The sequence below is a fragment of the Mustela putorius genome, unplaced genomic scaffold (assembly GCF_011764305.1).
Source record: "Mustela putorius furo isolate JIRA1106 unplaced genomic scaffold, ASM1176430v1.1 tig00003962_pilon_pilon_pilon, whole genome shotgun sequence".
Lineage (NCBI taxonomy): Eukaryota > Metazoa > Chordata > Mammalia > Carnivora > Mustelidae > Mustela > Mustela putorius.
This window is the reverse complement of record NW_025422106.1, coordinates 10,086,767-10,110,193: the sequence shown is the minus strand read 5'-3', so window position 1 is coordinate 10,110,193 and position 23,427 is coordinate 10,086,767. Positions and strand designations below refer to the sequence as shown.

Here is a 23,427-nt window from a genome sequence, read left to right as displayed (position 1 = left end):
GGGTCCTGAGTTCAAGCCCTGCGTTGGGTGTGGCACCTACTTTAAAAGAGAAAGAGTGATACAATATAACTTCTGTTTTTAAAAGGAAGCTGAAGCTGCTATGGAAAGAATGGATTAGAAGACCAGTACAGAAGCAGAGAGACCAGAAGAGAGACTGCTACAATGAGCCAGATGAGAAATTGTGCTGGCCTGAGCTAAGAGTCATGGCAGTGGGTATGCAGAGATGGCTTTGGACACAAGGTATATTTTGGAAGAAGTACCAACAAGACTACTTCACTCATGTTGAGGTAAGGAAAAGGGAACAATTAACAATTCTTTCTCTGGCTTGAACCACTATGTTAAATGGGGTACAATTTATTGAGATGAGGGAAGATGGGGACAGTGAATCATTGGTTTCATTTGGGAGCCACTATATATATAGTGTTTTGTGACTGTCGAGTGCAAATAAGTAGTTAAGTTGTATATGCACATCTGAAGTTCAAAGTGGCAGAAGTTGGAAATACAAATTTGTGTTGAAAATCATTTAAAAAGTGGACATTTTAGGGGTGCCTGGGTTAAGCCTCTGCCTTCAGCTCAGGTCATGATCTCAGGGTCCTGGGATCAAGCCCCACATCAGGCTCTCTGCTCAGCAGGGGGCCTGCCCCTCTCCTGCCTGCCTCTCTCCTTGCTTGTGATCTCTCTCTCTGTGTCAAATAAATAAATAAAATCTTTTTTTTTTTTAAGTGGATATTTTAAAGAAAGACAATGCCCTGGTGGTGGTGGAGGGATGGAATGTCTATGGGGGAGAACCTGGGAAAATGATGTCCAAGCTGTTATGTCCTGGAAGGATTGGTAGGAAAAAATGGGGAATAGGAGGAAGTAGAAAAAAGAGGGAGACAAGGCTATGAATATGGTTATGAGGAGGGGCAGAAAAGCAGGAGGAAATGATATCAATGTGTTAGTCCTGTCCTAGGTGTGGTCACATGAGCAAAGGAAGAGGTGAAGTGGGGTAACTGGAGTACTAGGGAAAGTGTAAGACACAGTTCACGGGGGGGGGGGGGCTGAAGACAGGATTAACTATAATCACAGCTAAAGATCAACCCAGCAGCTGTGGCCAGCCACAAGGTCAGGGCAGTGCAGAGGTCTCAGGGTGGCCCTAGTATGAGAATGAGAAGGTGGAGGAATGAGAAGGGAGGTGAGGATGGAGGGCCATCTTAAGAACTTGGCCCTGAGGAAGAGGCTTAAACTTTAGCATCAGCTCAATATGGGAAAAAGCCTGCTTAAGACAGGGATTTTAAGGGGTGCCTGGGTGGCTCAGCGGGTTAAAGCCTCTGTCTTTAGCTCAGTCATGATCCCAGGGTCCTGGGATTGAGCCCTGCATCAGACTCTCTGCTCAGCAGGGAGCCTGCTCCCTCCCCTCTCTCTGCCTGCCTCTCTGCCTACTTGTGATCTCTGTCTGTCAAATAAATAAATTAAATCCTTAAAAAAAAACCCCGATTTAATTTATTTATTTGACAGACAGAGATCACAAGTAGGCAGAGAGGCAGGCAGAGTGGGGGGGTGGGTGGGGAAGAAGGCTCCCTGACGAGCAGGGAGCCCGATGTGGGGCTCTGCAGAGGATTTAACCCACTGAGCCACCCAGGTGCCCCAATAAAATAAAATCTTAAAAACAAAAAAAAGATAGGGATTTTAAGATAGGAGATATAAAACAGCTTCAAGGACTTTTGTGAACCCTCTGAAATTGCTCACATAGTTTTTTAAATATGATGTTTTTCTGTGAAAATAGTCATGGATAACTTCTATCAGATTCTCTAATCCTGATGTTAAAAAATAATAACGGGAACCTGGCTGGCTTAGTCTGTAGAGCATGTAACTCTTGAGCTCAGGTTCGTGAGTTGGAGACCCACATTGGGAATAGAGATTACTTAATAAAAAAAAATTTTTTTAAATAAAAGAGTAAGAATTTAATAAGTGGAACAAGACAGAAGGTAACAGTGTATCTTTAAAAAAAAAAAAAAGGAATATGTCAGTTAGAAGTAGGAAGTGACAAAGGAGACCAAAAGAAAAAGTTGGGGAGCGAGTAGTGCCTGTCTTAGGGAGAAGGCACTCAATCCAGTCTAATCAAGACACTGCCCTCTCTGGTTAAGTGGAAATGGTCAGATCAGAACCCAGTACTATTATTCATTTAAATCCTAGAACTCTGCCCCTCATCCTGTTTCCATACCCACAAAACAACCTTCTGATAATTCTCTCCGAGGAGAGAAGCCATAGCTGGACCGCCTTACAGGTAGATTTTGGTCACTGTAAATTACACAAATGACCCTCTTGTTTTCTCCATCTCGTAGACCTTGTAAAGGTTTGTTGTTTGAGTCAGCTTTCAGTTTTGGAATTCAAATGTGGTGGAGTTTCTGAATCTGTCATAAGGCTGAGTGAGGACTTTAGGACCACAGCAACTTTCATCAAAATATCACCAGTATGTCCTCTTGTGAGGCTCTTGTTTTTTGTTTTTTGTGTTTTTTTAAGTAGGCTATACACCCAACGTGGTGCCTGAACCACAACCCTGAGGTCAAGAGTCACACATTCTACCGACAGAGCCAGCCAGGTGCCGCTGTGAGGCTGTTATAAAGTCAACCAGTTGTCTTCTCTTGGCAGCACATTTAACTTCAGAGGACACATATTTGAGAAGTGTCCTGCGTTTCCTACCAGAAGCATCCGCAGACGGAACTTTTCCAGTGCTAGCAAATATGAACTGTCCCCTTAATGGGCAATACAGTGAGGGAGTGTCCTAGCACCTTCAGTTTCATTGAATAAACAAGTGAAACTAAACCCCTCCCATTCTCCACTGGTTATACCCCCAGGATCATGCTGTGTCTGCAGAGAAGAGTAAATGATCTACTCCTAAAGAAGTCAATAGAAAGAGTTAGGGAGGGACACCTGGGTGGCTCAGTCCGTTAAACATCTGTCTTTGGCTCAGGTCATGATACCAGGGTCCTGGGATTGAGTCCCGCATTGGGCTCCCTGCTCAGCAGGAAGCCTGCTTTTCCCTCTCTCTCTCTCCCCCTGCTTGTGTTCCTGCTCTCTGTCAAATAAATAGATAAATAAAATCTTTAAAAAAAAAAAAGAAATAGTTGGGACGCCTGGGTGGCTCAATGGGTTAAAAAAAAGAAATAGAGAATAATAATACCCATAGGTAATACTTACTGAACACTTAATGCCCGGCACTGTGCAAAGTACTTTCTTCCAGTCCTCCACCAGCCTCAGATAATAGACGCTCTCATTCTACTGCATTCCCATTTTGCAGCCCTTAGTCACACAGCAGTGGAGGCAAGGTTTTAACCTCAGAAATCTGACTTGAAGCCCATGGATTAACCAACTCACTATAGCACTACTGGAGACAGACCTAGAGAATCAACAAGCAGTTTGATACAGAAACATGGCTGCTGCATGTTTGATTTGTGTCCCCTTAAAAAAGATATGCTGAGGGGCCCCTGGATGGCTCAGTGGGTTAAATCCTCTGTCTTTGGCTCAGGTCATGATCCCAGGGTCCTGGGATCAAGCCCCACATCAGCCTCTCTGCTCAGCAGGGAGCCTGCTTCCTCCTCTTTCTCTGCCTGCCTCTCTGCTTGCTTGTGATCTCTGTCTGTCAAATAAATAAATACAATCTTAAAAAAAAAAAATATGATGAAATCCCAACCCCAGTACCTCAGAACGTGACTATTTGGAAACAGGCTTGTTGCAGATGTAAGTTAAGCTGAGGTCATGCCAGAGTAGATTTGACCCCTAATGCAATCTGACAGACAGCCACAGGAAGACAAGAAACAGAGAGAAGTGCCATGGGACAGGAGAGGATTGGGTTTATGCATCTGGAAGCCAAGGAATGCCAGAGATTGCCAGCAATCCACCAGGAGTGAAGAAGAAACAACACTCTCGAACACTTTCATTTTTTACTTCTTCCTTTGAGAACTGTGAGACAACACATTTCTGTTGTTTTGAGCCACCCAGTTTGTGATACTTTGTTCCAGCAGCCCTAAGACACTGATACAGTATCTTTCTTTCTGGAACCCATGGCAGACAGTTGGTGAAAAGGAATGTGAAGTCATTTAGCTGGTGATAAAAGGGGGCTGTCCCCTTCCTCCCCCTCTGGACCCAAGGTGTCCTAGCTTCACAGGGCAGAGGCCCCATCCAAGGGGTTATCATGAAGGGGCCTCAGATAGCCAGCACTCAGGCTATCACCTCACCACCACCATATATTTCCTGGGAACTTTTCAGCTACATATTTAAGACCTTGATTCAGGTTCTGTTCAGTGGGCGTCATGCAGGGGTGTGTTTGGCCCTTTCCCAGAGCCTCTCCACTCCTCTCAGCTTCTTGCAATGGCAGTATAGTTGGGAAGCGGAGCCTAAGAAACTCTGTAAACTACTTCAGACAGGGTGAAGTTGTACCCCAAAGCAGTTTAGGTCCTTCAGCTCTAGCCAAGCTCGTGGACACAGAGAAGCAATTAATTATCAGAGACTGTTACCTACTTTATTTTATTCCGTGGGAGGGATTTCCTTCTGGGCCCACTATCACAATCCTCCCAGGAGGCCATCTGACCATGCTGCGTGTAGGGAGGCTCAAGTTGCTTGGACTCTCTAAGAACGCTGCAGTGAGCCCTCTCTCATAAGGTTTATAATCTGTTGTGCAGTGTTTATTTTGTTAGTGTGCATACCTTTTGGTACACCGCTGCAACTGGGATTGTCTGAAACAGCAAGATCTAGAAGTCTCAGATAACCCACAGGGATGGGAACTTCTGTGGGATGACACCTTTTCCCAAGGCGACTCACCTCTAGGAGTGATGGGGTAGAGCACATAATGATATGGGAGCTCAGATACTGCACCCAAAGTTTTCCATTGTCCCCAACCTCCACTCACCCTCCACAAGTCCTCTGGAACTATTTTCTTGGCTCTATCTATTCTAAAATCTGGCAAGTTTCTGACTTCTGTTTGATGAGACACTCCAGTTTCCTACAAACTAACGTATTCCATCGAGAACTGCCAGTAGCCCACACGGTGGCATTGTGCAAATTAGGTAACAGGTGTCCCCTCCCCCAGACAGACACAGCTCTGTGCCAGGCTCCATAGTGAGCAGAGTGCAATGGCACAGTCTAGATTTCAGCCTCTACTTGCCCTTGGGCTAGATGTCCTTGTGCAGGACACAACCTGCACAACCCTCCATGACATTCCTGCAGTTGGCAGTGAGCTCTAACAGAACAAGTGCTGTCTACTATGACACAGTCAGGCAACCAGACCTCCAGGGGTTTTGTGCAACACACTGCAATGGCTTCATTCACTTAACCACTGTCAAAGCCTAAAGTATTGCCTTGTTCAGTATAGGTTTTGGTTTGGTCAGTTTTGGTTTTTTTTGTTTTGTTTTGTTTTGTTTTTTATTTGTCAGAGAGAGAGAGTGAGCACAGGTAGACAGAGTGGCAGGCAGAGTCAGAGGGAGAAGCAGGCTCCCTGCGGAGCAAGGAGCCCGATGTGGGACTCGATCCCAGGACGCTGGGATCATGACCTGAGCCGAAGGCAGCTGCCCAACCAACTGAGCCACCCAGGCGTCCCTGATTTTTTGTTTTTAAAGAATTTATTTTTAAGTAATCTCTATACCCAACATGGGGTTTGAACTCATAACCCTGAGATCAAGAGTCACATGTTCCACTGACTGAGCCAGCCAGGCATCCCTCAGTACAGGTATTTAAAATGCTCTTGTGGCAAACAGTCTCTCCTTTGCTGGCCTGCCCACTGCTCCCTTGCAGTGTATTCAATAAATTTCTATCTCTTTTGTTCTGCCTTGGGTGAATTCTTTCACTGCCCACACATTGGCCTCCACTGGATTGGGTCACCCCCACTTGGTGGCCCTCACAGGTTGGAACCACAGCCATGCAGGGCCAGGACTCTCCACAATTTTTCTGGGAATGTCTCGGGACTCTCCCTTGGTGGACTGACTCTAGTACTCCCTGGGAATCTGACGACCTCCAGCTGAGGTTTCTCCTCCATGAGGATCAGAGCCCCAGGGGGAACCTGCTGGACCACCCTTGCCCAAAAGGGTGAGGGATTTTCCCCCTTGCCCTTCGGAGGGATCCTTCCCTCCCCCTTCTTTCAACTTTCGGCCCTCTATCAGCCTAACCCTAGTGTTCCTCAGACAGCTGAAGGTCTCTGGCCAGGGCAGCTCTCTGGTGTTGGTCTGAAGGGCTGAGGGCAGAGAGGTTGGACTGCCTGTGTCCTCACCTCTCACACTCCATCCCCCTGAGGCATCCGTTCCTAATTTGTGGCACAGTTGGCAGTGGCAGCCCATCCAGGGTGAATCCGCACATACTGCAGATTCAGACTCAGTTGGAACCCCTCCTGAAGCAGACTGCAGACTGCAGACTCAGTTGGAACCCCTCCTGAAGCCCGGTGACTCTCAGCCTTGCTTCTTGCTTCTTTCCGCATCCCGCTTTTTCCTTTGTTTCCATGGGTCCAGCCACCATGTTGATCTACATTTCTGTGGATCCGAGTGAATCCAACAATTCCACATACAAGTGATGATTCCACAAGGGTTCCAGCCGGTGCCATCAGACCTGACCACCAGAGAATCTCACTCGGATCGCCTCTCAGCACATTCCTCTAACACCATGCTCTGGTCTTTAACGGCACAGAACCCCTGATGGACAGCTTAGGTCGGGACAGCCCCCACCTACGTCCAGCAGAAAGCAGCTACTGAAGATGAGACCTCCACCCAAATGCCAAAGATTTGTCCTCCTTAATCAGTCAGGGGGGCATATAGAGGCCACTTTCAGACAAACAGGCTTGAGCAATGGAAGCTTGATTAAGGCAGAAGAACCCACAGTGACCCCAGAGCTGAATACAGACAGGCCATCAGGCAACCCACCTCAAAATAGCCAGAGTCCCTGGCTGACCAATGGGCTACTTACAACTGGGAACAGGAACCAGAAAATTCCATATATTCCCATGCCTTCTCACTACCCCCAACAACAACAGCAGCCCCCCACCCCACCTCCTGGCAGACAGTCTCTCCTTTGTTGTCCTACCCTCTGCTCCCTTGCAGTGTCCTCAATAAACTTTTGTCTCCTTGTTAATTAATTAAGAAAAAAAGAAACAAAACACTTGTAACCTCAAGTAATTTGACCTAGCCTCTCAGTATCCTCATCTGTAAGATGAGGGTAATTACAGGACCCACTTTATGCAATTTTTGTGAAGATAAACTGAGATACCCCATATGAAATACTTTGCACAGTGCTGAGCCCAATAAATAAAAGCTATGATTCCATTTCAAGTGCTTTTATTAAGCAATCAGGAACAAGTCAAGATTCATTCAACATATGTGTATTAATTATTTTGTGCTAGGTCTTGTGTAAGGTGTTGTGGTTACCAAGGCGGAGGCCCCGCATCTGGTAGAGAAGGCAGACATGAACATGGTGAAGGCCATGTGCAGTGGGGTCAGTGCTGTGACAGAGGTAAGTACAGACGCGGGATGAAAAGGTGGTAAATGTCAGTGACTTTTATTCTGCCTGTGTTAGAGTTAAGGGAGCTCGAAGGTATCCTCGCTACTCTTTCTGCATTTGTTATTTACCAAAATAAAATGTATTGCTCCCATTATTTGTTGTTGCATACCAAACCATGCCATCCCAAAACTGAAGTGGCTTAAAACAATCACTGATTTTTAGTTCATTGGATGGTTTGTTTCTGCTCCCTATGTTGTTGGCTGGTTGACTTGACTAAGATTGGAAGATCCAAGATGGCGTCACTTACATGTCTAGTGCCTTGGCTGTCATGGCTGGAATAGCTGGGCTGGCCCAGTGTTTGTTTATCTCTCTTTGTGATCTCTCCAGACCTCCCTCTTTGCTGGACCTCCCTAAATAGGAGCTGGGGGCTCCAAGAGGAGGAAGGCTGAGGCTGCCAGGAATCTTAAGACCTAGACCCAGATCTGGGCAGCAAGTTACTCAAAATCTTTTCCACTCTTTCTTCAATCTGTAAAAGGAGGGGCAGTAAGATCTAACTTGCCATTTTTGTTGTTGTTGTTCGCTTTTTTGTTTGCTTTTTTTTAGGATTAAATAGAATGCAAGGAAAATACTGGCACATGGTAGATGAGATAGTTGAGGGGTGACAGTATACTGTTGTTATTCATTTTCTTAACTTACTTCTTAAGTAATATGACTGCTACATTTGCAAATGTTTTTTCAACCTGTTATGGGAACAGCAAACAGGGCTCTAGTATTGCCTGCTCCTCCTTGAAAACTTGAGCATTCATGCCATGGAGTTGGGGCATGGCTTTGTGAATTTGTTCAACCTTTTGGAAAGCAATTTAGTAATCATTAACAGACTCATAAAAAAACGTTCATATCCTTTGACCCAATAACTAGATTTTCAGAAAATTATCTCAAGGGCATTGATTCAAAAGGAAAGCAGCATACACACCAAGCTCTTCATTGCCATTTTTTCTAGAGCATTCTAAAATGGAGAAACAGGGGGCACCTGACTGGCTTAGTCAGTGGAGCATCAGACTCTTGGTCTCAAGGTTGTGAATTTGAGCCCCACACTGGGTGTAGAGATCACTTAAAAAAAAAAAAAATAGAGAAACAGCTTAAATGTCCAATAGTAAGGGAATGGTTAGCTAAAATATGATACAAATAAATGCTTTAATATGATACAAATGATTAAATGCTAAAATATGGTACTACTTTCTGGAAATAAATGCATTCTGGAATATCATATATTTCCTAAAGTGACAAATCTTACCACTATATGATAGCATGGAAAATTTTATAAATAAAATGTTAAGTGACAAATTCAGAATTCAAAAATGTCTCTACATGAAAAAGGACTAGTGGGCGCCTGGGTGGCTCAGTGGGTTAAGCCGCTGCCTTTGGCTCAGGTCATGATCTCAGGGTCCTGGGATCGAGTCCCACATCGGGCTCTCTGCTCGGCAGGGAGTCTGCTTCCTCCTCTCTCTCTCTCTGCCTGCCTCTCTGCCTACTTGTGATCTCTCTCTGTCAAATAAATAAATAAAATCTTAAAAAAAAAAAAAAAAAAAAAAGAAAGAAAAAGGACTAGAGTCAGACATGGGAAAAAAATTTCATGTGTTTGGGAAGTGGGTTTGGAATTGATTTGTTTTCCTTAAAAATATTTTTTATTATTTAAAATCAAAATCAGACAAAAAATTTAGGCGAGGCCATATGGAAAAATCGTTTATTAAAAAAGAGAGGCTATAGAGTAAATGGTAGAGAATAATTTGCAAAGCTTTTAAAAATACAAGTGCCAACTGAATTTCAGCTCAGGTTGCGATGTCAGGGTCTTGGCATCAAGCCCCAAGTTGGGTTCCTTGCTCAGCTTGGAGTCTGCTTGAGATTCTCTCTCCCTCTCACTGTACACCTCCCCAGCTGCTCACATTCTAAATAAATAAATAAATAAAATCTTAAAAAACAAAAATACAGTGGCACCTGGGTGGCTTTGTCGGTTAAGCATCTACTTTCAGCTCAGGTCATGATCTCAGGGTCCTGGGATTGAGTCCCACATTGGGCTCCCTGCTCAGTGGGGAGTCTGCTTCTCCCTTTGTCCCTCCCCCAGCTTGTGTGAGTGCACACACACACTCTCTCTCTCTCTCTCTCTTGCTCACACTCTCTTTTTCTCAAATTAATAAAATACAAGTGCCTAAGCTTCTCCATACAGATTCTAATTGTTAGGTTCTCAGGTAGGGCTTAGCTATTTATATTTTTGCAGAGCTCCACAAATGATTTTGATGTACACCTGGGAGATACCCACTGAGATGGATACATTGTTACCCTTTCAAATGATTGAATAAACATTCAGATCAAAAAGAGTAAGGCAAGGGGCACCTGGCTGGCTCAGTGCTATAGCATGTGACTCTTGATCTCAGGGTCATGAGTTTGAGCCCCATGTTGGGCATAAGGTTTACTTTAAAATAAGAGTAACACAAGGAAGATTTACATAATTAAAACATTTTCCCCCTAATAAAAATATGTTCCTACTTGTGGACCTTTTCTATTTCCATTTATTTATTTGTACTCTGATGAATTTGTAGCCTTTGTACATAATCCAGAACACAGAAGGGACAGCTTTTGATAAACATGTGTAGTTCTGTACAATGTAAGGAAAAAAACATGGCATAAGAGCTAATGGCCTGGGGCTTAGCAGGAAGAGCAATAGAAGCAGAGAAAGATCTCATCTCCATATCAGTTAAAATATATTGACAGAGGTGTGACTGGGTGGCTCAGTGGGTTAAGCCTCTGCCTTTGGCCCAGGTCATGATCTCAGGGTCCTGGAGTCGAGCCCCACATCGGGCTCTCTGCTCAGTGGGGAGCCTGCTTCCCCCCCCTTCTCTCTGCCTGCCTCTCTGCCTACGTGTGATCTCTCTTCCTGTCAAATAAATAAATAAAACCTTAAAAAAATATATATATATATATAGGCAGAATTTCAAGGATGATTTCCCACTGTGACCAGCTGTGGACTGTTCCTAAGGAAAAGAAGTAGTAGGTAGTCTCATGATATTTAATATGAATATTTTTCTTTCTTTTATAATACTGGCATTAACTCATAGGGAGTTATTGTTAATGACTGGAGAGTAGAAACTGCAAAAGCCAAGCAGAACCTTGTTCTGCCCAGCCCAGCTTCCAGAAAATATAGTGAAAGAGACAGTAGATTCTTTGAGAAAATCCTGGAGTTAAGCAATTTCACAATGACTATGTTTCCTAAGACCATCATTTCCCAAAGTGTGCCCTTTGTAAAAAGTAATTTCTCAGAAGACTGGAAGATATTGCTTGAAAAGGGGTTTCATGTTAAAATCAGTTTGGAATGTAGGATTTCACCAAGTTAGATTTCTTTGCAGGACTTCTCAGAGCCTTTGTGAATCTCTAAGAAAGAATATAGTATGAAATATGAAAACCTTATGTTGGTGGATGCAACACACTTTGCAAAACACTTCCATAGACCATAAGATTTCTGGTCAGCGCTAAATAAATAATAGTTTATGTATAAATGTTAATGCAAGGAAAATTAGTACAGAGTATAATGGTCCTAGATTTGTATTATTTCATTTGGATTTTTCACTGAAGGAAAATTAATCTTCATGTGAAAATTAGAAGACAATATATAGAAAATTCAAGAGCCTCTCTGGATAAACTCTTAGAACTAATGAGCAAGTTCACTAAAGTTTTTAGACATAAGATCCTTGCCCCCACTCACAAATTGCTTTCCTATTCACCAATAGCATACAATTAGAAAATTTAATTTAATTTAATTTTTTTGAAGAAATTTTAATTTTAAAAGTACTATTTATAATAGGGCCAAAATCTGTACACTAACTAGGAAGAAGTCTAACAAAATATGGTCAAAGCTACTATGGAGAAAACTTAAAGTCTTTATTCAAATACATAAAAAAATTCCTAAACAAACAGAGAGATTATATACCATGTTTGTGGTTAGGGAGATGCAACGTGGTAAGGGTATAATGGTCTCCATCTTTCACTTCCTTCATTTCCTGATTAAAACTTGTATTTATCTCTTACCTTTCCTTCTCTTGTTTCTTGTAATGTCTAAGAACAAAGATGGTCTCCCCTCTTTCATTGTCAGAATGCCTTCTGCCTGTCTTAGCCAATTATGAGACATGTTTTAGAGCTCCATCTCCAGATGCCCACTAATACCCAGCCAGCTCAGTTGGGAGAGCATGTGACTCTTGATCTTGGGGTTGTGAGTTTGAGCCCCACATTGTGTGTAGAGATTACTTAAAAAATAAAATCTAAGAAAACAAGCAAGCAATCAAGAAGGATGCCCAGTAAACCCTGGTGGGTGGTTGTAGGATTTATAGTACAGTGTAAAAGGTCTTAAAGCACTTTAGAGTACTATCAGATTCTCTGAGCAGCGTATGCAATTAGTTTGTGTCTTCCAACCACTAAATATCTCTTAGATACCTTAGCTAGAAAGGACTTTATCTGTGCTCAAAATCACCCAATTTAATCTACTAAATGGGTGCTGTCAATGTAAATGAAGGTAGCTTCCTGGTTCACAGCAATACCCACAGAGGCCACATTTGTGCTACATTTCCTCTGATAATAGACTCAACCCCAAATCATAAAGGTGGGGAGGAGGTGATCAGGCTGGATTGATTATAATGTCTCATTCCTCTGGCCTGGTGTACCTGTGACCCAGGCTGCACTGATCATTATTTCCTGATGGAGGAGAGAATGAAGCTAACAGGAAAAGAGCAGAGAGACTAACCGTTTTGAACTCCTGGCTTTTGTCACCCCTGCACTTTCGTGGGTTGAGGATACAAGCCAAGAAAGGTCCCCTTTTTTTTTTTTGCTTAAATGTGTTCAATATGGCTTTCTGTCTCTTGCAGCCAAAGAATTTTCATAATAAGAAAGCAGGTGGAAAGTTCCATTCTTCGATTGCCCTGGAGTCTATGCAGGCTACCAGGAATATAGTCAGAAGTTATTCAGGGAAGCAGAAATGCCCTAAGTTATGAAGTTATGGGATAAGGAATTTATTACAGGAAGGAGGGCGTGCACAATGGTGGGAGTAGCTCAGGAAGTACAGGATCAGTCAGAAAATCGGGAATCAGAGAAGAGGTCACTGTTTGGTCAATCCGAGAAGCTAAACACATCCAGCACTGAAATGGGATGGCAAACGCAAGCTCCCGGGAGGTCAGTGGGAAGCTGTGCCCCTGTATAGTTACTTACTTTGAGGATCACTGTCAAGCATCTGGCACTGAGTCCTGGGCCACCATCAGTCAATAGGGTCACCAGTTGGTAAAAAGAGGCCAATCAGGACCAGGGGAGAACAGGAACAATCTGGAACCCCCCCACACCTCTCTCTGTAACTGCTTCCAACTGTGACAACCTTTAGAGGGTAATGGCTGCTGCTTCACCTCCACCTTCCAAATCTTATGCAAATTCCTCTTATGGCCAGCTCCTGCCTGGAACCATGCAGAAAGGAGGATTCTGGGAAATACAGATCCCAACTTATTCAAACTGTCACCGCACAAATGGCCCTAACCTTTATCCAGGCAGCCACACATGGAGAGAGTCTCGGGTAAAGAAAGAAATCAGGTGCTACACCACCTGACTGGTCTGGGGCTTCTGCAGCAGTCTGACCCTGACCCACCAGCTGCTCTTCTCACTGGGCAATTTTTCTCACACCCTTCCAGGTTCCTAGCTCTGCCGGCCCCTGGTACACCTAAGAGCCCTCAGTCCTCCTCCCAAATCTGTAAGCCCAGCCCCATAATAATTGTTGGGACTAATTCTAACTTTGGAAAAGGAAGATGAAGGATGTTCAGTCTGCTGCTTGGGGATACAACACAAAGTTAAGATTGCTCGGAGGCCACCTCTGACTTCTTACCCCTGTCCTAGGTTCTGTTGCCTGGCTTCTGCCTTTCTTCTGGAGCAAAAAAAAAAAAAGCCTGATTGTCTGCATTCTCTCTAGGCCTCCTAGGACTAAGTTCCTGACTTGCTGCACCCCACCAACCCCACCCAAATCCTCTGAACTCCAGCCAGGAGCTGTGGGCACTCCTTCCAAACAGGCTTTCCTGATATCAGCTCCTTCAAGTCTAATTTCCGATAGCAGCCAACCCATGACATGCTTGAGCAATACTCCTCCCAGCCACTCTGAACCCCTACATTGTTTGTACAAGTGGTTCTTATTCTCCAGAAGCAGAGTCACCTGCCTGTTGTACGTAGCCTCCTTCCATTTTCGTCTCCTTTTCAAATTTCACTAAAATGTAACTTTGCCTTAATCATTAGCTTTTGTGGCATATTCAAACAGCTTCTTCAATTTGTTTTATAGGATCCAATCAGAATGTTCCTCCCTTTGAGCCCAGCAGTGCTGATTCTGATATTCAGTTATATTTCATTTTCTGACTGAATTTCTCTTTGCTTTAATACTTGCATCAGCAGCTGACTGGTCATTCATTCAGCTAGTTCCCATGTGTCAGGTGTTTAAGAAGCTTGTCCTAGCAAAATCACAAATGACTACATGTCACAGATCTTTGGGGGTCACTCCAAAGCATCTTAAAGTGAGTGTGGCATCCAAGAGTACCAAAGAGGTCAATTTATTACTTGTTCTGTTGCTATCCTCTCTCAACCTCTTGCCGTATCAGATGACCCCTATACCTCCTGCTTTACTAAAAAAAAATGCTTATCATCATCAATTGTCCTGGTCCCCAGATTCCATACCCTGCCTGTAAATTGGACAGCCTCCCAGAACCCATACCTACAGACCATCTTCTCTGGGTATATATCCTGAGTGGATGGATGTATGTGTATTTTAAATAATCTCTACACCCATTGTGGGACTCAAACTCATGACCCTGAGATCAAGAGTCATATGCTCTACTGACTGAGCCAGCTGAACACCACTGAGCAGGTGTATGAAGTACCACATCCCCACCCCTTCCCATATGTCTTCTTCAGTGCTCTGGGCCAAGTTGGCCAGGACGACCACCGTTACCAATAATGCATTGAGCACTTGATCCCTGGATGTACTGACTCATGGAAATAGTTTAATATAGCTTTGCTGGCTCCAGGGAAATATACCAAGAGAAAATAAAGGCATCTCTGAGATATTTGGGGTCATTAAATCATCTCATATGAACCATCCTAAACTCTAACAAATTGAGCAAGGTTTTCATTGACAGTATTATGGCCATCCAATTAGGCTCTAGATCAAATATATGATCCAGTGACACTTTTATATACTGCACAGCTCATTGGACTCCCTGTGTAATCATTGCAGAGAGTGTTTTATAGAAATTGTGGAGTCTCACGCTTCTATTGTTCTAGGGGATTACAGAATCTTTTAGGATTACAGATGATCTTTTAGGACCTATTTTTGGTCATATCACTGACTTATTCAGTGCCAAGTCCTCAGTCAGGAGTCCATTGTCCTATTGTAATAGTATTCCTATGAGAACATGAAATGCATATCTGTTTTTTCACTCAGTGAATATTCTAAATTTTTTAGGTAGGCTCCAGGGGCACCTGGGTGGCTGGCTCAGTTTGTTGAGCCTCTGGTCATGATCTTGGTCATGATCTTAGGGTTATGAGACTGAGCCCACAGTTTGGCTCTGCACTGGGGGTGGAGCCTATTTGAGATTCTCTCTCTCACACTTCCTCTGCCCTTCTTCCCTGCTCTAAAAAAATTTAAAAATTAAAAAACTGGGGCACCTTGGTGGCTCCGTCAGTTAAGCATCTGACTTTGGCTCAAGTCATTATCTTGGGGTCCTAGGATCAAGCCCTCTGTCCAGTAGGGCTTGATGCTTAGTGGAAAGTCTGTTTGTTACCCTCCCCAACCCTCCCCCACTCATGTGCATACTCTCTCTCTCAAATAAATAAATAAAATCTTAAAAAAAATTTTTTTAACTTAAACAATTTTTTAATTTAAAAAGTAATCTCCATGCCCAGTGTGGGGCGTGAACTCATATCCCTGAGATCAAGAGTCACATCCTCTACTGACTGAGCCAACCAGGTAATCCAAATATTTTAATTTTTGAATGAAGCACTCTGCCACTGAGCACATTGTGAGAGTTTTGCCTGATTTGTACACTGAGAGGATGTATGTGTTGCAGACAGGGAGGAAGGAAATGGTGTGGAATGGATATGATCCTTGAGGAAAACTGTGGCAAGTTTCCTAAACAGAGAAGGAAAGAAGGAAAGAAGGAAGGAAGGAAGAAAGGAAGGAAAAGAAAGAGGGAAAGAAAAGAAGGAGGGAGGAAGAGGAGAGGAGAGGAAACAGGAAACCTGTTAGAACAATCTTAAACCAGGTTTTACCTCAAAGACCCAATACCTTCAGCTTCCTCCATTTTTCTCCTGTGAAATTTCAACTTATTGAAAGAATGAGCCATTCTTTCTTCCCCTGACCCTGCTTTGGCTGAAGGCCCTAACATCTTTCCCCTGAAGCCTCAGCCTCTCCTAAACACCTGTGGCAGGCAAATACTGCCTCAAGAAGTTGTCCCGTCTTAATCTCCAGAACATGTAAATTCATGATCTTTCCTAGTAAAGGAGACTTGGTGGATGTCATTAAGTTAGGATCTTGAGATAGGGAGATTATCATGGATTATCTGTGTGGGCCCAGCATATACTCAAGGGTCCTAATGAGAGGAATGTGGGAGGGTTAGAGTCAGGGAAGGAGATGTGACTATGGAAGCAGAGGTGGGAATGATGGGGCAGTGAGCCAAGGAATGCCAACAGCCTTCTAGAAGCTCAAAAAGGCAAGGTAACATTTTCTCCAGAAAGAAGGCTGCCTCATCAGTATCTTAGCCTGAGAAGACCCATGTTGGACTTCTGACCTCCAGAACTATAAGAAAATAAATTTGTATCATCTTATTTTATGAAATTTGGGGTGATCTGTTACAGTAGCAATAGGAAACAAATACAGTGCCCCAGCCAGCATTGACTAAACGGTAGAAATGGTGGGGTTATCGAGAGCTACCCTGCTTTGTGTGGAGGCCACGAGTGACAGATTGCTGTTGAGCAACAGGAATGTGGCTAGTCTGAATTGAGATGGACTGCAAGTGTGAAACACACACCATGGCTTAAGGACTCCATTAATATTTTGGATACATCAGGGTAAATAAAATATATTAGAAATACTTTCATTTGTTTATTTTTACTTGTTTAAATGTAGTCACTGGAAAATTAAAAATTCCATGTGTGACTTGCACCATATTTCTGTTGATCAGAGGTTTGGATGAATCTTTTTTTTTTTTTTTAAAGATTTTATTTATTTATTTGACAGAGAGAGATCACAGTAGACAGAGAGGCAGGCAGAGAGAGAGAGAGGGAAGCAGGCTCCCTGCTGAGCAGGGAGCCCGATGCGGGACTCGATCCCAGGGCCCTGAGATCATGACCTGAGCCGAAGGCAGCGGCCCAACCCACTGAGCCACCCAGGTGCCCCTGGATGAATCTTAATGCTACAGTTTCTAACATCACTGTGCAACCTGACTGGGTTGGCCCCAGGCCTTCTGCTTTCAGCTCATATGCCTCTGGTTCCCATCACGTACGCTAGGATGCTACTAGAAGGGGACATGCCCTGAACTACCCTGAACCTGCCTGGCTTGAGTCTTGGTACCCTACTTTAAGTTTTTCAAACTTACATTTTATAGGCTGAGGTCATCTTTAAGAAAAAGAACACAAAATTAGGTAGGGTGTAGGAGAAATCTGTGTCAAGTGAAGGACCTTAAAGCTTCATTAACCTTACTGTGAATCTGCCTGTCTTCACTCCCAAACCTCATCGGGACTGACTCCTTTCTTCTAGTTTCTCTCTTCCTTTCTTTTTTCAAGCTTGTTTGTTTGTTTATTTATTTATTTATTTATTTTAGTAGTCTTTGTGCCCAACGTGGGGCTCGAACTCATAAACCCAAGATCAAGAATCGAACACTCCTCTGACTGAGCCAGCCATGTGCCCCTCTCCTAGTTTCTAGTCTGCCAGGGATCCTACTTTCCAAAGATCTCTCACTCCTTCCTAAGACAACATACAAAGTGGCCCCCACTGCCCTTAACCCTGGCAAAAGAGGCCCAGCCCTTGAACTTTGGAGAACATCACATAACAGTAACACAATGGCTAGGTATGTTAAGGAAAATAAGGGTGCCTACCAGTTGGGATTTGGCACTCAGTGCTGGCACAGCACAATCCTAAACATTTGTTCTCATGACTAACACTGTTCAGGTCCCAAGAAATTGCTTCATTATATTTCCAGCCCTGTGTCCTTGAAACAAAAAAAGATCGAGACCAAATGCCATGAAGATTTGTAAGTTGTGGTGCTGATAACCCAGAGCTAGACACTGCACCCGAGTAAAAGGAGGAGGAAGCATTAAAGAAAAAAAAAAAAAAAAGACAAATCAATTAACTTCTCAAACCCTCCTCCTAGCTAGCATGAATGCAATGTGTTCTTATATAACAAGGTATCATTTCCCGGGGGTACAGTGGTTCTGGTTTTTGCAACAGTTGCAAGTGATGGCTGAGGAATATTTTGTAACACCTAATAGTTCAAATTACTCTTGAATGTTTATATATGCAGGTCTAGATGCAACATTCTTGAAACATTATATGAATTGGCACCTGGATAGACAAATAAAGGAGGAACTAGGTGGGCAGTGAATGCTAGAATTATGAGTTTTTATAAAAATTTTAATGAGAATGTAAATTTTCTAAAAATTTGGATATGAATTTCTATTTTATTAAAATAATTTTGAAAGTGAGTACAACTCAAGATTATCATAAAGACAGAAAATGCAGAAGTGGAGTTCAGAGAAGAAAAAGCCTGAAAGAAGAGGAAATAGAAAGTCATCTGTTTATATTTCTAAAAACTGGAAACAGTGATAGTGAGCTGAGCATGACCCACATAAAAACTGCAGAAAGGACTTTACAAATCTTTAGTGAAAAAGATTTCATTACTAATCAAACGAACAGTGAAAATAAACAGGGGGGTGTCTGGTTGCTCAGTCAGTTAAGCATCTGTCTTCCGCTCAGGTCACTATCACAGGGTCCCGGGATTGAGTCCCACATCGGGTTCCCTGCTCCGCCAGGTGTCTGCTTCTCACTCTGCCCCTCACCCCACTCATTCTCTCTTTCTCTCCATCTCTCTCTCTCTCAAATAAATAAAACCTTTTTAAAAAATCTTTCAGCCCACAATTTGAAAAGATCAGATGAAATTCCTGCAAGTTCTCATTCTTCATTAAATGAAAACTTAATTATGGATTAAAACAATGAGGAGGGAAAAAAGAATTATTCATAACAAAGTCATGACTCAGAAAGCCAAATGCAGTTCTGGGCAGTCCATTTGCACATGAAAAAAATGGCATTTATAAAATCTGCAATTCAATGTGAAAACCAAAAACCTCTGGAGTTTTACTGTTCTTATCGAATAGTGATCCTGAAAAATGCCTGTCCCATCTTTCAGACAGTATAAATGCACCCCTGGCAAAGTGCCATCTAATTCAAATTAATGGTGATGGGGTGCTTGGGTGGCTCAGTCCGTTAAGCATCTGCCTTTGGCTCAGGTCATGATCCTGGGGTCCTGGGATTGGGCCCTCTGTCAGGCTCCCTGCTCAGCAGGGAGTCTGCTTCTCCCTCTCTCTCTATCCCTCCCCCCACTCATTCCCTCCACCCCAAATAAATAAATGAAATCTCTTAAAAATTCTTTAAAAAACAAACTGCACCAAATGAGGGGCTCCTGAGTGGCTCAGTTGGTTAAGCATCTGAGTCTTGATATCAGCTCAGGTTCTGATCTCAGGGTTGTGAGTTTAAGCCCCCCATGGGGCTCCATGCTTGACATGGAGCTTCCTAGATAGATAGGTAGGAAGATGATGGATAGATAGATAGCACCAAATAGATAGAGAGCACCAAATGATCACTATATAAAATGAAGAACTAAAGATGAGATTATTGGGATACCTGGGTGGCTCTGTCATTTAAATCTCTGCCTTCGGCTCAGGTCATGATCCCAGAGTCCTGGCATCAAGACTCAAATCAGGCAGTGAGTCTACTTCTCCCTCTGCCTGGCACTCCTCCTGCTTGTGCTTGTGCACTCTCTCTCTGGCAAATAAATAAATAAAATCTTTTATAAAAAATTAGATTATTTAATTGTTTCAACATAAGAAAAGAAATCATATACAACCTATTTAGATCTTTGTTACTCAATTTACCTAGATTATATTATGAAATATAATAAAAAATATCATACTGCTTTTTCTGTATTATCTTAGAAGTAATATATTTCAAAATTCCTGGAAGATAATTTATGTATATTATCTATAGATAACTCACCAAAAAGAAAACAACAACAACAAGGAAATTAAGGTTAAGATTCATTGGCTTTACATCTGCAGTAATAATTACATTCCGCTTTCTTTACTATTTTGCTGGTTTTCAGTCACATAAAAACTATAGCTTTATGACTTTTTTAAAAGATTTTATTTTTAAGTAATCTGTACACCCAGCATGGGGCTCGAATTTGCAACCCTGAGATTGAGAGTTTCATGCTGTAATGACTGAGCCAGGTGGGGCCCCTGATGGATTTTTTTTTTAATTTCATTTTCTTGCCATCAAAGTATGTTTTATTGTGATGAAGCTATATTTGTTAAAGTAGAGAGAATATATTTTATTTAGCCATTTGTTTGTTTGATTTTAAGCTTTTTTTTTTTTTTAAGATTATTTATTTATTTATTTGAAAGAGAGACAGTGAGAGAGAACATGAGTGAGGAGAAGGTCAGAGGGAGAAGCAGACTTCCCATGGAGCTGGGAGCCTGATGTGGGACTCGATCCTGGGACTCCAGGATCATGACCTGAGCCGAAGGCAGTCGTCCAACCAACTGAGCCACCCAGGGCCCTGATTTTAAGCTTTTAATTATATAAGATGTGGTACATGATTCTCTATTTGTATTCTTACCTGGGCCCAACAAATGTTGGAAGTAAGCCCAGTTCTATCCACCTACCCGACTTTCTCAGATATGGGGATCAGTCGCCAATTCGTGGTCACCCCAATTACCAGCTTCTTCCTCCGCCCCGCATACCCAGCCAGTTGTTGACATACCAACAGATGTCAGGATCAAGTACATCAGCTAGTTCAAATCTAACTTCTGTCATTTGCAGCTGAAAGAGACTAGTCGCACTCATTCACAGGGCTCTTTACAAATTTTCTGTTTCCTTCTTTCCCGACCATATCCTCTTTGAAGTTAGGTATGGTTATGGCAGCTGCTTTGACCAGTAACAGTGAGCAGACAAGAGCCAGTACAAGATTGGCCACTCCTTTCCCTCTGTCCTAACAACCAGCAACACTCCAGATGCTTTCTTAATTTGTGTATCATTTAAAAATCATCAGCATGCACAACCTGTACTTAATGCCACTGAACTATACTCTCAAAAATTATTAAAATGGTCCATTTCATGCTATCTATATTTTACCATGATAATAATAATGAAGAAAAAAAAAGAGTATCATCAGCAGGCAATTGGATATCAACTAAGGCCCTAGGGGTAATTCCATATAAATGGCTGTGGTGGCCAAAGAAAGGGTCTTCCTTTCATTCATTTGGCAAACTTTTATTGAGCATCTACTATATACTCACCACCATGCTAGGCACCGGTGGTACCGACACTATACTTCTGACCTTAAAAAGCTTTCTTCCTGAGATGGAGTCCTCATCACACCTGTCTTCCATCCTAGCCCATCCACTGCCCACTCCTACTGGCCCCATTTAGGTTCCTGCTTTGCTCCCTTGCTCTTCCTAATCTTTTTGTCCTTTTCCTCACTAGTGTGGTGTGTGAGAGGACAGGGTCTCAAGTCCAGCAAGCCAGACTCAATTCTCTGCTCTACCACATAATTGTTTGGTGACCTGGGCAAGGGACTTAATTTCTCTATGCCTCATCTCTTCATTGGCCAAGTGGGGATTAAGAGTGCCTGCCTCTTAGGATCAATGTGAAGCTTACATGAGATATCTCATATAAGCATTTACCCCAATGCCTGGTACAGATTATGTGCTGAATAAGTATTAGTGATTGATGAGTCATTCTAAGCTCCTGGTTTGCCCTGTGATGCTGGCGTATCCGGCTCACTAATGGACATAACAGCAGGGATTCTGCACCCTGTACTTTGCCAGCTCTCTCTGCACTGATAGGTCTATACTTACAGTTTGGCTCACACACATCTTGCCTCTCTGCAGGGGCCTGTTGCTGGTCCACAGCCACTTGGGAGCACCCTCGAGTTAAGGGCAACCTGTTCTCCTTCCTGACAGGTGGCTTAGTTCCCAGCCAGTGTGCTCAGTGAGAACCTTTCACTTTCAAATCTAGCCGGGGCTGGTGAACTGGGTGTGTCCTCCCAGACAGTTGGCGGAAAGCTGGCTTTCAACAGTTAAGAAACAATAAACCGGGGGGAGGTGCCTGGCTGGCTCAGTTGGTAGAGCCAATGACTCTTGATCTCAGGATTGTGAGTTCAAGCCCCACGTTGGGCAAGAAGCCTACTTAAAAACAAAACAAAAACCACCACCACCATCACCAACAAAAAACCCATAAAACTGATTGAGACCACTTCTGCTGGGAAAGGCTTTTAACAGCACAGTATCCCAACCTCTGGAAGCAATTCCCAGCCATATCATCAGTGTTTGTAAATGTGACTGGAATTAATATTTCAAAGTTCTTCCTCACTCTCCTCAAATTTCTGGACAGCCTCCCTGCACACCCCACCCTTAGTGGATATGAGTCACCCTCCCCTGGAACCAGAAAATATAGGCAGCCAATACAGGGTGGTTAAATACAATCACACTGCTGGGCTAAACGAGAGAGATTGGAGCACACGTTTGCAGAGTAGAATGATTGGATATTTCTGCCTGTCTTTTACATTTTTTTTAGGATTTCCATTTTTCTTGTTAAGGTTCAACAAGAACTTGGTCACTTAGAGGAAATCTGAATGTAAAGTCCTTCTAGATGGTAGTAATTTTCTTCCTGTCATTCATAGTTATCTCAACCAAATGTAAGTTAAATGATTTTTTTAAGTGATTCTCCCTTATTGAGAAACTCTAAAACATATAATATGGATTTTTTTTCTTCTATTTCCCTTATTTTGTTAAAAATTAGCAGATTTTTTTTTAGAGCAGTTTTAGACTTACAGCAAAATTGAGTGGAAAGTACAGAGAGTTCCCCTATATCCCCTCTCCCAAGTACGCACTCTCCCCCATTATTAACAACTTGCATTGGTGTGATACATTTGTTAAAATTAATGAATCAATATTGATACATTATATTAACTAAGACCTATAGCTTATCTTAAGCCTCATCCCCTGTGTTACACAGTTCTTTAGGTTTGTTTTTTTGACTTTTTTTTTTTTAGATGTTTGTTTGTTTGTTTGTTTGAGAGAGAAACAGAGAGAAAGAGCATGAGCGGGGCAGAGAGGGGCAGAGGGAGAGGGAGATGCAGGCTCCCCACTCAAGGACACTGAGGCTTGATCCCAGGGTTGAGATCATTACCTGAGCAAAGGTAGCCGCTTAACCAACTGAGCCACCCAGGCGCCCTTAGAGTTCTTTAAGCTTTGACAAATGAATGATGTCATGCACAGTATCAGAGTGGTTTCACTGCTCTAAAATCCCCCGTGTTCCACTTACTCATCCCTCCCTTCCATCCCACCTCTCTGACCCCTGGCAACCACTGTATAGTTAGTTTGCCTTTTCCAGAATGTCATATAGTTAAAATCATACCATGTGTATGTAGCCTTTTCATACTGGCTTCTTTCACTTAGTAATATGCATTTCAGTTTCTTCCATGTCTTTTCCTGGCTTGGTGGCTCATTTCTCCCTCCCCCTTCTCCACCTCCCCCACCCAAGGTTTATTAAGAAATCATTGACACATAACATTGTGTAAGTTTAAGGTATACAGCATACTGACTGCATACATTACTAAATTGCAAAATGAT

General features: G+C 42.8%; 1 long non-coding RNA gene across 2 annotated transcripts in view; it reads left to right on the top strand.

Moving 5' to 3' along the window:
* The window catches only part of LOC101677067, a 54,393-nt gene that overhangs the window by 1,635 nt on the left and 29,331 nt on the right, over positions 1–23,427 (top strand). For both annotated transcript variants that reach the window (XR_199089.3, XR_006603799.1), the window contains exons 2-3: positions 86–287; positions 7,361–7,470. This is a non-coding gene — a long non-coding RNA (uncharacterized LOC101677067). The remainder of the gene's footprint in view (positions 1–85; positions 288–7,360; positions 7,471–23,427) is intronic.